Below are 17,167 nucleotides of genomic sequence, written 5' to 3'. Positions count from 1 at the left end.
TGTTGGTAATAATCTGTCTGTTTCTTCCATTTCTTTGTAGCCTGAAGCAAAATGATATTAATAAAACCGTTTGCAATTGAGTTGTTATTACATAAACAATAAGCAAGCAAACAAACAAATAGATTGTTTCCAAAGTATTAAAAAGCAGCTGGTATCCCAGGCATGGGCAAACTAAGCTAACTCAGGGTTAGTTGGTATTTCTGGTAATGAGTTGTCATTAGCAGCAATAGCTAATATTTATTGGGAGTTGGCATAACCCTAAATGCTATTTCAGCTCGTCATTTCATCAGGCACTCTGATGACATGGAAATTGTGTCTTCTACCCTATCCTCCCAATGGAGAAATGACAGCGGAAAGACATTATTTATCTCCCCCTATGACGATGTGGGAGGCAAAACAGGAAGATACTGAAGTTTACCACCATCCACACTTCCTATTCTTTTTATTTATTTTTTTAATTAGGTATTTTCTTCATTTACATTTCAAATGCTATCCCAAAAAGTCCCCCAGACCCTCCCCACCCACTCCCCTACACACCCACTCCCATTTCTTGGCCCTGGTGTTCTCTGTACTGAGGCATATACAGTTTGCAAGACCAAGGGGCCTCTCTTCCCAATGATGGGCGACTAGGCCATCTTCTACTACATATGCAGCTAGAGACATGACCTCCAGGGGTACTGGTTAGTTCATATTCTTGTTCCACCTAGAGGGTTGCAGGCCCCTTTAGCTCCTTGGGTACTTTCTCTAGCTCCTCCTTTGGGGGCCCTATGTTCCATCTAATAGCTAACTGTGAACATCCACTTCTGTGTTTGCCAGGCCCTGGCATAGCCTCACAAGAGATAGCTATATCAGGGTCCTTTCAGCAAAATCTTGCTGGTGTATACAATGGTGTCAGCGTTTGGAGGCTGATTATGGGATGGACCCCCGGGTATGGCAGTCTCTAGATGGTCCATCCTTTTATCTCAGCTCCAAACTTTGTCTCTGTAACTCCTTCCATGGGTGTTTGTTCACACTTCCTATTCTTAATACAGCCTTCTGCCTGAGAGATAATTGTTTTGGACAATTCCTTGAAAATTGTGGAAGGAAGAGAGAAATGATGTTCCCTGACTCACAATGAGGTGGTTACTTACTACTTAACAAACTCATTGGAGGTTGAAAACACTATGGGGCAGCGGATCATGCCACCAGACAGAAAACCTGGTAAGGTCCAATAGATTCAGGGACCCCAGAGATTCCCATAAATGAGAATTTCAGGCATTTAAATCTATTCCCGACCAGGTTCCTCTCCTGGGGTACATGACCATGACACCCTATTGAGAGGACTGTGACAATCAGTCAAGTAGGGACAACAACTGAAATCCTTTCACATACAGATTAGGGATTCCTTCTATCTCAGAGCAAGCATCAGACCAAAGCATCTGCTTTCAATAGAAAGATCCCACCCCACCCCCAAATGTTTATAAGTCCTATCCACAAGGAATAAAGTACAGGAGTTATTTCACCAAAGATCATCTGACAGTTTCTGTCTTACTGAGCTGTAGCACTCCAGGGAAGAATTTTCTCTTCCCAAGCCTTTGTAGACAGACTTAGACCCAGCCACTTCCTGCTCACCTTGGCCCTTAGCTGCCCTCTGCATCTCAAAGCCTGCCACCTACTCCTAGGCAGCATTGTCCCAGGAAGAGGCTAGGTAGGCATCCTGCCTTAGAGAGCTTCCACTTGGAGAACTGTAATTCTGGCTGCTCTGCCTGGCCAGAGCCCCATGGATCCCCACCAACAGTGGTCTAGCACAAAGACCAGCAAATACCATTAAGATGGCAATGGGTTTAATGCACCTGGTCTATGAAACATAACAGCTTATTGACTCCCCTTATGATTTTAGATAACTGGAATCTATAGATCCCTACTACTATATAACATCAAGAAAGAATGGTATTGTGGCTTATTGGCCTAGAAAGAGATCCAAATTCCAAGTTCCTATTTGATGTCCTTTCAAAGTGTTTTCTTTCACAATACAGTGGGGCGAGGCCATCCTATCTCCAATTGGGGGAAAGTTCTGGAATCCTGGTACTTTTAGGACTAGAAGCAAACAGCTGGTAGGGTCCTCAATTGTTCCTTGATTCTCAAGTGATTCAGCTGTGCCTGCAGACTTTAATTACTGAAAATTTACAGGTGTGTTTGGTTTCCTAGTGGGGAAATGAGTAAGAAAACTAATTTTCTGGCCAGAGACGATGTCTGAGAAATGACTGTGGAATGACTCACCCGCTAGTGTTTCAGCCAAAGATTTCATGTCATCACAGCCTGCAACTGTAGTTGCAATATTTCCCCACACTTTCTGCTTTGCTGTTATTTTTAATATACACTGCCTCCCAGAATGACTTGGAACTTGGTATGTAGACAGGACTACCCTCCAATTCATCCACTTCTGCCTCTAGGGTGCTAGAATTACCAACATGGACCAATATGCCTAACCTTCAACTCATAGTTTTTAATACTCAAACCCATTCTTTAGGATACTTACTATACTAACTGCTTAAGATACACATTTATAATGATTTAAAGGCAAGTAAGACAATGAAAATACAGCAACAAATAGAAAGAGATTGCTTACTTATAAATCCTACACACTAACTGCTAGTCCCTCCTGGAATTCCTGGAGAGGAAGTTTTTCCAAATCTCAACTGATAATCAGCTTGCACCTTTCATACAAACACCTTTCAAAACATGATAATATGGGGAAAGATCTTTGGTATGCATAATAGTTGGTGTGTGAGCCTCTGTGTGGTGTGTGTGTGTGTGTGTGTGGTACATGCACATTTGTAGTATTGGGGATCAAAGTCACAATCTTAGGGATCCCAACAAATAATCTGTACTACTGAGATACCTCCACAAATGCAGATATTTGAAAAAAAATATTTCACCAAAAGTCTAATAAATGACAATTAAGACAAGAAAAGTTGTCTGACTTTAATAGTCATCAAATATGTGCATCTTTATATTACACCTAAAAAGTACCCATGCATCTTGTCAACTGGATACATTTAAAGGCTCACTACGCCAAGTACAGGCCCAACTGTGGGTCTTCCATACCTCTGATGGGAAGGTGAGAGGCTAGAAATACTTTGAAGAAATGATTTGTCAATCAATATTTTGAAAAGGAAAATATCAAACCATAGTATGATCCAGTAAGTCTACTCTTTGGTGATTCCTTGAGATAGATGACAAAAATATCCATTCACAGACCTAAGTGAAGTGTAAGGTTGGAAACAACTCAAATACTTTCAGATAAAGGGAATACTACACAGCAATGCAAAAGAATACTACCTTGTAGTACAAAGGAATTCTACCCAGTAGTACAAATGAATACTACCTTGTAGTACAAAGGAATTCTACCCAGTAGTACAAAGGAATAACGGTTATATGATGCTGATTAAAGAAAAATTATTATGCTGAGCAAATTAAACATAAAATTGTTCCTAATGTAGGATTCAATTTACATAATATTCTAGAAAATATAAAACAATATGTAATAATAGAAAATGAGTTACATAAGGGATAAAGGTGTGGGAAGGCAGTAAAAAAGAAATCTGAAAGGCATGAGCAATCTTTTCATAGCACAATGTGTTCATTGTCTTAATTTTACAGATGGCTTTATTTATTGTACATAAATTATTCATCCACAAACTGCATAAATATCTTAAAAATTGGAAATCAATGTACAAAAACATTCCTCCTTTAAAAATGGTTGTTATTTTATAAGGTGACCAACTACATAAATATTATGAATATAGGCTAAAAGCCAAATCAATTATGGATCCAATAACAAATTTGGTTTGGGATAAATAATTTTACTGTTCTAAATATTTAGAACCATATCAATTACTTGATGAGTTTAAAAAACAATAAAAGCCAAAATACTATGCTAATCATATTGTGGGTATTATACTCAAGGGGTATACCATTCATTTGTTGTGTTATAGAGCTTGGGATGGAACCCAGAGCCTTGTGTATTATAAGTGAACTTAGCAACCACTCCACCAATCCGACCCAGCCCAGCCCAAGAATTTCATTTTTAATGATTCAATCTCTTCTGTGCTGAAGAACCTTCCCCCAAAATTGAAATTTAGTTTTAAAATATGTATAATGTGTTTAATCCCCATAATTAAGAGATATTTTGGTACACTGTGCCTAATTGCTTGGACTTGAAGCATTTGCCCTAATCTTGACCCTACCAAATCTGTCTTATTTGCATATTTAGAAAGAGAACCAACTTAACTTGACCTGATGAGTCATCTGGAGCTATTTTTTAAATCCTTCTTTCCCCAAATTATACATGATGGTAGTGTATGGGGAAAACTGATGTGGATTGGCACAAAGGACAGCTCTCTTCCCCTCTAACCCTATGATGTACTGCAGGACACATCTTAGACACACACTTGGGGGTGAAATCTAGCTTACAATGTAACTGTGACTAGTTGGTCACAGGACCCAGGGGACATTGCCTATTGGACAGAAAGAGACACCAGCTACTTTGTTGGAAGATCAAATTATATAATGTCCTAGAGTTGCCACAGGGAGGTCCAGTTCAAAGCTAGTTCATCACACTGCCAATGGACCCAACAGTCACAAGCTGAGCTTTCCCTCAATGAAGTAGAGTTCACATAGACCAAGAACTCAAGCCCAGTGTTATAGTCTGCTTTCAGGTCCCCCCCCCACACACACACCTCACCATCCCTGAAGTTCTTCCTTTCTGTCTACTCATCAATACCCACCAACATGAGTTTGGTATGTTTTCTTCATGTTGCAATGATTCCAGTCACTTCTAGAATAGAATTTCAGCTCTGTGTTTCTATTGACCACAGAAGCTCTGATTTCCATCAACCTCCTCTTAGAATAAATAGTGGGATATTAGCACAGGGAACAATGTTATGCACAGTGAGTACCCCCAGAGGTAAGAAAGTTTCCCTCCAGTGTTTAAATCCTATTCTTTCCCTTTGCTCTTAGTGTGCTGTAAGTAAAGAGATTACAGTGAGTAAGTGGCCTGCACCTTACAAAACCTTCTACTGCCAATATGTGGATGGTAGGTTTATACAACCATCAGAAGTTCTCCATGGGGTGTAATCAACCCATCACAGAGATAGCCATGAGACTGAACAGAAAACCAATTGCTTTGATTAAAAACAAAATTTTCTCCTCATTTTGTTTTTTAGAGTGAGAGTCACCTATTCCCACACCACCAAAGCCTTGCACCTCTCTTTCCCTAAGCTTGTCACTTAGCCATAAAACTTAATATATATAATAGAGGAGCCCCTCATGTGGGAAGGAAATGGACAGGGAATGAGCTTATTTTTGCAACTTCTGATATAATGTCTTTACTTAAATCAACCCTACCAAGGCAGCAAAACTACCCTTGCTCAGAATATTCTCTCTCCCTCTTTCTCAATCACTATTCACAGAAAAATTTGCATTGAGCTATTTGTTTGGAGGTATTTATAAACATCAAAACAACTTCTAAATAGGAAGACAAACCAAAAATAATAACATCAGACTTTCACACATGTGCTTTTTTTCTTTCTTCCGTGAACATAAAATCTGCCACATGTAGCACCAAAAACTGATAATATATTTTGAGCATATGCTGCACATAATAAAACTATGTCCTAAATTTCTCATGTTTCCTTCTGGGCTTCTGGTGATGTTTCCAAGTGAAATATGCATATAGACTGAGGATGGACAGTAATAGCATCATCTGGCTATGCTTTAATCCCTAATGAGTGTTCAAGGGATCATTTGCTCCAGATCTAAACTAAGACCACCACCATAAGGAGAAAAGAATCCACCTCAGCATGCAATTACCAAGGTTTCTGAAAGCTTATTATCATTGGCCTGGACATGACAAGTGTATACCAAGGCTACTCACAATCCCCAAGATTCACGGTTTCTTATTGTCATCTCTATGAAAGAAACTTTTAGGGCAAAAACAGAGAAAGGGGGATCTGATTTAACAGATATATAAATAAATCAATGTAGTTTTAATTGGAATCTTTTAGAGTCTTAGCTCAGAGAAAACATACGGCTTTCTGGGACACTGCTATAGATAACTTTCCTATTGAATAGACTGACTCTTGAAAATTTTAGAAAAAGCCAAGGTCCTCCTACATAAACAAAGTCACCCCTAATCCAGAGATCCTTGGGTAAAGGTATTAGCTGTCACTCAGTACTAAGCCTTCAATATAAAATCATCTCATTTTGAATGTACTAGTTAAGAACTAAGGTAATTCAAAGCTAAACAAAGTATAACTCTACAGTATGAATCACAATTATATTGAAATGAAGTGCATCTCAGAGAGTCATGTGGAAGAGTGGGGGATAGACGTGATCGAGCTGAAGGGGTCAAGGAGACCTACAGAGTCAACTAACCTGGGACCATGGTAACTCACAGAGACTGAACCAGCAACCAAAGAGCATGCAAGGGCTGGACTTAGACCCCTACTTGTTAGTAGCAGATGTGCAGCTTGGTCTTCATGTGTTTTCCCTAACAACTAGAGCAGGGGCTGTCTCTGACTCTGTTGCCTGCCACTGGAGTCCCTTCTTGTACTGGACTGTCTGGTTGGGCTCAGTGGGAGAGGATGGGCTTCATCCTATTGGGTCTAGATGTCCCAGGGTGGGCCTGTACCCAAGGGGTCTTCCTCTTCTCTGAAGAGAAAAGGAAGGTGTAAAGGGGTAGAGATTCATAAGAGTGGAAGAGGGAGGTGAGGAGGGAGGGGGAACTTCAATTGGGATGTAAAGTGAATTTTAAAAATAGAGCTAGAGAAAGTACCCAAGGAGCTAAAGGGATCTGCAACCCTATAGGTGGAACAACATTATGAACTAACCAGTACCCCGGAGCTCTTGACTCTAGCTGCATATGTATCAAAAGATGGCCTAGTCGGCCATCACTGGAAAGAGAGGCCCATTGGACATGCAAACTGTATATGCCCCAGTACAGGGGAACGCCAGGGCCAAAAAAATGGGAATGAGTGGGTAGGGAAGTGGGGGGGAGGGTATGGGGGACTTTTGGGATAGCATTGGAAATGTAATTGAGGAAAATATTTAATAAAATAAAATAAATAAATAAATAAAATAGATCATTTAAAGAGTTTTCAAAATGAAATAAAATAGGCAAACAGATGTAATTTTTAAAAGTCCACAAAGGCAAATACTAGATGCAAGTTTCTATTCCTATAAATTCCTAAAGAACATTAAGCACAGGTCATGATATTCTGAAAGAAATAGTCCTGCTCTATTCATTCCACTTTGAAACGTCTAAAAGAAGACAGGAGTGATGATTTGCTGTTGTAAAACCAGGGATCTGCAGGAAATAAGTCCGTTTCAACTTAATCCTGGTATTACTTTTGTTCTTCTGTCTTAGTTTACACTGTTTTTTTGTCCATTTAGGCTACTATAACAAGATACTCTGAGTTGAGTGGCATATAAAGAACCAAAATTTATACTCCTACTTCTGCAGACTTGAAAGTGAAAATTGAAGTTACAAGCAGATTTGGAAATTGTCATCTGATAAAAAGCCCTCTTGCATGGTCTCTTCTTTCTTCACGTAGTTAACAGAGCCATGGAACTCCCTAGGATTTTACTTTATTTTATTATTTTTAATTTTCAGAATTTTAAATTAATTATTGTATTTATTTACAGTCCAGAAGTTGTCCCTCTCCCAGTCTCTCACTCTGAGAGTTTTCCACCTCATCATGCCTCCCCTGTGCCTCTGAGAGGGTGCTCCTCTCCACTTCCACCCCTTCCTCCCCTCCGCCAACCCCCAAATATCCCTCTTCCCTGGGGCATCAAGTCTCTACAGAATTAGGCTCATTCTCTCCCACTAAGGTCAAACAAGGAGTCCTCTGCTACAGTGTGCTGTGGTCCTTAGACCAGCCTGTGTATGCTCTTTGGTTGGTAGCTTAGTCTCTAGAGCTTCCAGGTGTCTGGATTATTGGACAATGCTGGTCTTCCTATGGGGTTGCCATCCCCTTCAGCTCGATCAGTCCCTCTCCTAACTCTTCCAAAGAGGTCCCTGGCCTCAGTCTAATGGTTGGCTATAAGTATCTGCATATGACTCAGTCAACTGCTGGTAGAGCCTCTCAGAGGACATCCATGCCAGACTCCTGTCTGCAAGAATAACATAGCATCAGTAATAGTATCAGAGGTATTTTTGCCTGCTCATGGAATTTTTTTTAAGAGACTTACCCATTTATAAGAGTCCAATTCCCCTGGCCTAACCATCTCTTAAAGGGGTGCTCTTATAAAACACCAGTGATTAGACTTTTAGGGTGCAGATTTTGAGGGAACACAAACTTTAGGACCATCGCAGTGAAAGTCTGAACACATAAGGTAACATCCGGTGAGATGCAAGAACAAGAAAGTCTTGATTCCTGCCAGAAGGCAAGCAGAAGAGGCTAGAAAATCAACTGCTCCGTGTATCATAATCCTTACGAAAATGGACAGTGTGGTTTTATGGATGGGATTCTTGAGATTCTGTGAGTTGCTTTCATGACAAAAAAAAAAAAAAAAGGAAAAGGATAAGTAGTTAAAAGACAATATTTGGGAAAACATATAGTACAGAGCATAAAGCCTGCCAAGTTAGGCAATGTTTTCTAACAACCATTCATACTATGCTCTCCCCACTCATAATGAAGCTATAACATTTCTGCTTCAGAGAGATTAGACTTTCACTGAAAAGGGACTAAGGATTCTCCAGTGCAAATCCATGGGGGAAAAGTAAAAAGCCTGTGGCTTCTATGCAAGCCAAGAAGAACACACCCATTTGCCTTTTTCGTTGCAATTTATTTTGCCCCAACTTGTGTGTGAGTATGCTTTCTGTTAGTATAACAACAACAACAACAACAAAAAATACTCAAAAAGAGCAAAACTCAGATATTTCCATTCATACTCATGCGGCCTTGTTACTTTGGGCCTGTGGCAGTACAAACATGATGGTGAGGGTGGGTGGCAAAGAGTCTCTTCAGTACATGGTAGCCAGGAAGGAGAGAGATATGAAACACCCTGGCTCCAATATCTGCTTCAAGTCCACACCAAGCTTTCTTACCATCAGAATGGTAGAAGCCATTCTTTATTATAGTTGGAAATCAGGTGGCTTTTGTTTCCCAGAAGACTGGTTAATTATGGACGATAAAAGAGAAATCTGGGGCTTTATAATGAAGGGGACATTTTCTGCATTTTTAAAAGTATGTGAGACTGTAAGGAAACAAAGAGGAAAGCTTATACTTTTGATTTCAGGTATTGCTACAAGAGAGAACGTTATTGGGATTTTTTTCAAAGTCCTGGAATTTGAGGACCTTTTATTATTTTCATTACGGAGATCATGTAAAATCTGTGATTGATTGAAAACAGGTAAAGTGAATGTTCTGTTTTGAAGAGAACATGGGGCAAAGTGCCATGTCCTTTTTAACCTGAGTGCAGGCAAGAGGAAGGAGGACCTTAGAACCTGGAGAGTGTCAAAGGCAAGACAGGCAAGGATGGTGCATTTCTTACTTCTCTTACTATGTGTGACAAAAACTTGTTTAAAAAAAAAACAGCTTGAAATTGGAAGAGTGTGTTCTGGCTCGTGGTATGAGAAGGCAGTCCGTTATGGAGGAAAGGCACAGCAGACAGAGCATCAAGCATTTGTCACCATGAGGAAACAGAGACAAATGAAAGTTGGTGCTCGGATCACTTTTTCTCTTTTTATTCAAGCTGAAGCCCCAGCCCATATGATGGTACCACTCACATTTAAGGCGAGTCTTTCTCCTTCATTTAAAACTCTCTGAAAACACCAACGTTGGGCATCTCCTCACCAAGCTGACAGTGAAGAGCAGTCATCACACATGATTGTGGCTTTGATGCTGTCACCTAGGACTAGATGGATTTGTGAAAAGCAGGAAATTATTTTCATCCTTCTTCCCTAAGAGAGCAATTAAGTCATCCTCAGGAATAGTCACATGGGGTATAAGTCAACACCAGCTTCATTATTAACAGATTTGTCCGAAATAAAAAATATCAAGGGTGATTTTGCAGTGTTCCCAATGAGTATATCTGCCTACAATATGAGAAATGAAATTCTGGATAAGTTTCTCTACTCTTCACAAGCATCTTCACTGTAGTACACAGCCATCTCCAAGATCTAAGTCAAGGAGTTCTTCATCAAAACTTTGCTATTGTCAACACTCTTAAAACAAGACCTATTATTTGGGGAAAACAGATGCCCTTAATTGTCTTAGCAACTAGGTTAATACCCTAAGCTTCCCTCTCTCCAGCCAATAGCAATCCATCATGGAGCTTTGGAGACCAGAAGGGAAACAAGCAGAAAAACAATTTGCTAGGATGATTTAAGACTTGGCATTTAGAAGCTCCTAACGCAATCGCTCTTTTGATGTGCCTCTTGGTCCTTCCTCTTTTTGAAGAGAGATCTTATTCACCCCACAACTGCCTTTGTTTGTGGGGATGTGCAAAATCAAAGGAAAGGGCCATTCTGCTCCAGGTGGTAATTGCTTAAGTATGTCCGACCAGACGTACACCGTGGTCCTTGCAAAGATGACACTGAGTGGCCAAATGATGCTATCTCATCCATCTGAGCCTTTCTCCTGCCTTGATGATACTAAGTGTTTAAACAGGAAGAATAAATACTACACATCCAGATATTCAGAACACAGGCTGACTAAGCAGCTTGTAAAACTGATATTTTCCTTCTTAGTTTAATCTCAAGTGCATATATAAAATCCGATCTTAAAATTGAGGCTGATGGGCAAAATGCTAATTTTACAGAAGACATATTAGGAGAGAAAAGTCAATGTACATGAGCAGACCTGGTGCCTTACCTTGGAGAATAGCCACAGAGAAGAAACTGCTAGGGTTACACATCCCAGAAGGACAAAAGGAGAGAAATCTTTCACTCTGACAGAACCTAAGACATTGCTCATAGCTATCTAAACTGATCTATGCTTTTATTCTTTTACTTAATCCTTGAAGGATAAGCAATTAGTCAAGACTAGAATCCATGTGTGCATGTTATGGGGATTAAACTGCATAACCATTATGGATATCGTATTGCAAACCCTGGCATAAAACAGTGACTATTAACAGACATCACTGTTGGAGACGTTCATGAAAAGGAGCAGAAGTATTGCTAGAACTTAAAATGAGCACAGGTTCCTTCCCCTTGCTGACATCTAATTGTAAGTAAGGAGTGGCATCCTAGTGACTCTTAGTATCTTTATCTGTGAAATATCCTTGCTCTCTACTTCTTGGGGGCCCCTAGGATATTGTATTATTTAGATTTCTTCACGTGGAGGTCCAGGGGAGAGAATTCTTATGTTACAGAGCAAGCATCTCAGTTTGGGTCTTACCATGAGTTGTAGGGAAGGCCCCAGTAACCATGGTGCCCCAGGTAGAGCTCTGAGATGAGGCTTGAGTGGGATAGAGGATGTGCAGGCTCTGGAGCTCAGAGTGCTTTAAACTCCCTGCAGTATCCCTGCTATGTAGGGGACGAAACACTAGGCTGGATTCTGAGGCCTCAGCCCTAGTGATGTACTTGTGATTGTCACAGTCCATCCTGGGTTGAAGCACCTTCACAATTAAAGGAAAAACAGAGTGAAAATAAAGTTAAATTAAAAACCAAAATGAAAGAAGGACAAGGCGTCATTGCTTCCCATATTCCTAGGCTGTTAGTAGCTCCCACATTACCTGGACTCTGTGTTAGTAGAGTGGGAAGCGGCAGCAACTCTATTCCTTATACTTGGCCAGTGTGATTTGTATTCCACAGTGTAAGCCCTTCACGAACAGGGCTGATGTCTGTTTGGACTGCAATAACCAGGTGATTTTATATTTTGTAAAGAGCAAATTAATGATGAAAGCTCACTAGTGGTATTTTCCTTCTCTTCATTTCAAAGAAAATTGGATTCTTCATGTGTGTCAGAGTTGGTAGCTCACTGCCATTAAAACGAAAGAAGTTATTTGGAAATCTAGAGAAGGAAATGTGTGATGAGCCGGGAAATTTTTAGTAAAAATGAGAAGAGCAGTGGCAAAGCTTGCACGTACTGAATCCACCAACTTGGTACCTGTGGCATTCTCCAAAGGGGGCCTCCCAATGTGAAAAATGGATGTTCAAGGTCACATAATAAGATGTAGACCTTCCCCCTTTTAAAAGCACTCAGTGAGCCTTTTGCTAGTGACCCACTGAGCCGTTAAGAAGGGGCAGAGTCAAAAACACCACTTTTGGGTGAAGTGGCAACGTGTTGTGTTATTTAACTTCAATCGGTGTTGTGACAAGATAAAAAAAAAAGGAGAAGAAGAAGAAGGAGGAGGAGGAGGAGGAGGAGGAGGAGGAGGAGGAGGAGGAGGAGGAGGAGGAGGAGGAGAAGGAGAAGGAGAAGGAGAAGGAGAAGGAGAAGGAGAAGGAGAAGGAGAAGGAGAAGGAGAAGGAGAAGGAGAAGACCACCACAGGAGGCCCAGTGTTTGAGAGATCTCAGGGGTCCAGATTAATTGAGACTGCTGGTCCTCCTACAGGGTTGCCCTTCTTCTCAGCTTCTTTCAGCCTTTCCTAATTCAACAACAGAGATCAGCAGCTTCTATCCATTGGTTGGATGCAAATATCCACATCTGACTCTTTCAGCCCCTTGTTGGGTCTTTCAGAGGCCAGTCATGATAGATCCCTTTTTGTGAGTGCTCCTTAGCCTCAGTAATAGTGTCAGGCCTTGGGACCTCCCCTTGAGCTGGATCCCACTTTGGGCCTATTGCTAGACCATCTTTTCCACAGGATCCTCTCCTTTTCCATCCCTGCAATTCTTTCAGACAGGAGCAATTATGGGTCAGAGTTATGGCTGTGGGATGGTCCCCTCTCCCTCATTTGATGCACTGTCTTCCTGCTGGAGGTGGGCTCTGTAAGTTCCCTCTCCTTACTGTTGGGCATTTTATCTAAGGTTCCTCCCTTTGAGTCCTGAGAGTCTCTCACCTCCAAGGTCTCTGGTGCATTCTAGAGGGTACCCCCAACCTCCTATCTCCTGAGGGTGCCTGTTTCCATTATTTCTGCTTGCTCTCAGGGCTTCAGTCCTTTTCTCTCACCCAATACTAGATCAGGTTCCCCTATGCCTCTCCCTCTTTCCCAGATCCCCCTCTCCCTCCCCACTTGTGATTGCTTTCTTCTCCCTCCCAAGTAGGACCACCAAACAAGCAGCATACACCAGCTGACATGAGGTCCCCAACACACATACAGTAGAAGACTTCCAGGTCTGTGTTAATTCAGAGATGATGCACCTAACCCTCAGGAGACTGGAGGCCCCAAGGAGTTTAGAAGTCAGGTGGGGTGGGGGTGGGGACATCCACTTGGAGACAGGGGTGGGGGGTAGGGAGGAGGTATGGGATGTGGAACAGTTGGAGGGTGGGCTGGGTCGGGGATAAAATACGGAATCTAAAATGATTAATTAATTATTGTTAATTAAAAAGAAGTAGACCACAAGAGACAACAAGCTCACTAGGAAACACTGTGTTCTCAACACAGAGTCCACACTACAATACCACAATGGGATAAACTATAACATAATACATTGCTTCTATTAGGGAAAAGTGGCTCTCCTCAGCCAAGTGAATGCAACTCCCACTCATGCTGGGAATACAGTCATGGAATGGACTGAGACACACTGAGTTAGTGACATAGTCACACTGCATGGACCGCTGCTTACCAAGCCGGAAAGGTGAGAGAGGGGACTGCTGGTGTTGGTGTTGCTAGGGATGCTGCTGGTGCTGCTGGTGCTGGTGCTGGTGGTGGTGGTGGTGGTGCTGGTACTGGTGGTGGTGGTGGTGGTGGTGGTGGTACTGGTGGTGGTGGTGGTGGTGGTGGTGGTGGTGGTGGTGGTGGTGGTGCTGGTACTGGTGGTGGTGGTAGTGGTAAGGAGTTAAGTATCCAAAACCCACAACTAAGACCACAGTAAACTAACCATTCCCTGAAGGAACAGATCATCATACAACTCCCCAGGAAACATTTCTAGTCTCCTGGGAAGGAAAAGAAGACTCTACACAACCTCAGTCATTTGATCCTATAATATGCATTGCTTTCATCTGCCGTTCTCACTGCATACTGAGACACACGGCCACATACATGTCTAAACCAGTCTGTCTGTCTGTCTGTCTGTCTGTCTGTCTATTTGTCAAGTCTTGATGCATAAGCACCAACATGTAAGCATGCCTGTCTTGAATAGTGAACTCATGCATCCCCTTTACCTTTAGTGAGCTAATGGCTCTGTCCTCTCAATTTTAGAGAAACAGCAATAAGCCAAAGGAACAACTTTCTGGTCTCTAGGCAGCTTTCATACAAGCAAATTTTAAAATGAGTTTATTTCTCGTCCAAGCTTCTAAATTTTGTATAGTGAAATGCACTGTCTTATGATCAATCAAATATTTTTCTCAAGTGTTAAATCAAGAAGACTAACTGCAAGATATCTCTACTTGTAATTATTATGTTTTTCTTGTCTTTGTGACCCAAAATTTATTTATTTTTCTATCTTTCATTACCCAAAATAGTAGCAAAATTTAAGTTAAACTTATCTCAAGCCCACTTCCTACCTTGCCTCTATGCAGGCTACTTCATCCTTAAACCTAGGTGAGATATGTACATTCCTCAGAAGACTATGATGTAGTGTGATCACTCCTTAGGGGACATGAAGGGACAGGAACATATAAACAATGCTCATGATTACTGTGCCTGTGTCTCTAAAGCACTATGGTTTTCTGGAGAACAGATCTATCTTTTCAAGAGAGCAGGGCCACATGTGGAAATCATGAGCCTTTGAAATTAAGGTCTTGATTTCTATCCTAACTCTTTCATCTTGGAGTCCAAGAGTCTTCAACAAGTCCCTGGCTCCCCTGAGTCATTTATAAAGAGGTGGGAGAATGGCTTCCAGGGAAATGGTAAAGAAGATCACATAACAGGACAAAAGGGTGTCAAGCACATAGCCAATCAAGCCTGTTCCACACCACAGAAGAGTTCCAATCACAGTATCCCAAAAGGAAAAGACAAGAGGGGCTTGTGTTAGCAGAATCCTCTTGCCTTGCCCATACCCTGAGAACAATTGATTTTTTTTTCCTTGATGTTTGAGTCTTCAGACACTGGTTCTCCTACAGATATGGGCTAGATACGGATAAAATATGTTCATTGCAAAATATGAAGCTAGGGCTAACATGCCCACGTGTCTATCTCTTTAGTAGAAAAGTGACTATTCTTTTTTTTTTTTCCATTTTTTATTAGGTATTTCGCTCATTTACATTTGCAATGCTATACCAAAAGTCCCCCATAGCCACCCACCCCCTCTCCCCTACCCACCCACTCCCCTTTTATGGCCCTGGCGTTCCCCTGTACTGGGGCATACAAAGTTTGCGTGTCCAATGGGCCTCTCTTTCCAGTGATGGCCGACTAGGCCATCTTTTGATGCATATGCAGCTAGAGTCAAGAGCTCCGGGGTACTGGTTAGTTCATAATGTTGTTCCACCTATAGGGTTGCAGATCCCTTTAGCTTCTTTGGTACTTTCTCTAGCTCCTTCATTGGGGGCCATGTGATCCATCCAATAGCCGACTGTGAGCATCCACTTCTAAGTTTGCTAGGCCCAGGCATACTCTGACAAGAGACAGCTATATCAGGGTCCTTTCAGCATAATCTTGCTAGTGTATGCAATGGTGTCAGCATTTGGAAGCTGATTATGGGATGGATCCCCGGATATGGTAGTGTCTACATGGTCCATCCTTTTATCTCAGCTCCAAACTTTGTCTCTGTAACTCCTTTCAAGGGTGTTTTGTTCCCACTTCTAAGGAGGGGCATAGTGTTCACACTTCAGTCTTCATTTTTCTTGAGTTTCATGTGTTTAGGAAATTGTATCTTATATCTTGGGTATCTTAGGTTTTGGGCTAATATCCACTTATCAGTGAGTACATATTGTGTGAGTTCCTTTGTGAATGTGTTACCTCACTCAGGATGATGCCCTCCAGGTCCATCCATTTGCCTAGGAATTTCATAAATTCATTCTTTTTAATAGCTGAGTAGTACTCCATTGTGTAGATGTACCACATTTTCTGTATCCATTCCTCTGTTGAGGGGCATCTGGGTTCCTTCCAGCTTCTGGCTATTATAAATAAGGCTGCTATGAACATAGTGGAGCATGTGTCCTTCTTACCAGTTGGGGCATCTTCTGGATATATGCCCAGGAGAGGTATTGCTGGATCCTCCGGTAGTACTATATCCAGTTTTCTGAGGAACCGCCAGACTAATTTCCAGAGTGGTTGTACAAGCCTGCAATCCCACCAACAATGGAGGAGTGTTCCTCTTTCTCCACATCCACGCCAGCATCTGCTGTCACCTGAATTTTTGATCTTAGCCATTCTGACTGGTGTGAGGTGGAATCTCAGGGTTGTTTTGATTTGCATTTCCCTGATGATTAAGGATGTTGAGCATTTTTTCAGGTTCTTCTCTGCCATTCGGTATTCCTCAGGTGAGAATTCTTTGTTCAGTTCTGAGCCCCATTTTTTAATGGGGTTATTGGAGTTGGTTCTTTGAGAAAATCAACAAGATAGATAAACCCTTAGCTAGACTCACTAGAGGGCAAAGGGACAAAATCCTAATCAACAAAATCAGAAATGAAAAGGGAGACATAACAACAGATCCTGAAGAAATCCAAAACACCATCAGATCCTTCTACAAAAGCTTATACTCAACAAAACTGGAAAACCTGGACGAAATGGACAAATTTCTGGACAGATACCAGGTACCAAAGTTGAATCAGGATCAAGTTGACCATCTAAACAGTCCCATATCCCCTAAAGAAATAGAAGCAGTTATTAATAGTCTCCCAGCCAAAAAAAGCCCAGGACCAGATGGGTTTAGTGCAGAGTTCTATCAGACCTTCAAAGAAGATCTAATTCCAGTTCTGCACAAACTATTTCACAAGATAGAAGTAGAAGGTACTCTACCCAACTCATTTTATGAAAAGTGACTATTCAAGTGATGATTTTTCTCCATCAGACCAATGCTTACATGTTCTGTCTCACCAATTGGCTACATTCATGATTTAAAATTGCCTCGGTCATAAATAGTGTTTAAGTACCCAGGAGCTGAAGGGGTCTTAAGCCCCATAGGAAGAACAT

General features: G+C 41.4%; 1 non-coding gene across 1 annotated transcript; it reads left to right on the top strand.

Moving 5' to 3' along the window:
* Positions 1 to 12,174: 12,174 nt before the first annotated feature.
* Positions 12,175 to 12,311, top strand: Gm23795. The gene has a single exon (XR_003947157.1). It is a non-coding gene; the product is annotated as a small nucleolar RNA SNORA21 (small nucleolar RNA).
* The last annotated feature ends 4,856 nt before the right edge of the window (positions 12,312 to 17,167 follow it).

Source organism: Mus musculus, chromosome 7 (assembly GCF_000001635.26).
Source record: "Mus musculus strain C57BL/6J chromosome 7, GRCm38.p6 C57BL/6J".
Taxonomy (NCBI): domain Eukaryota; kingdom Metazoa; phylum Chordata; class Mammalia; order Rodentia; family Muridae; genus Mus; species Mus musculus.
The sequence above is the reverse complement of the archived record's forward strand: the minus strand, read 5'-3'. Positions and strand labels throughout refer to the sequence as shown.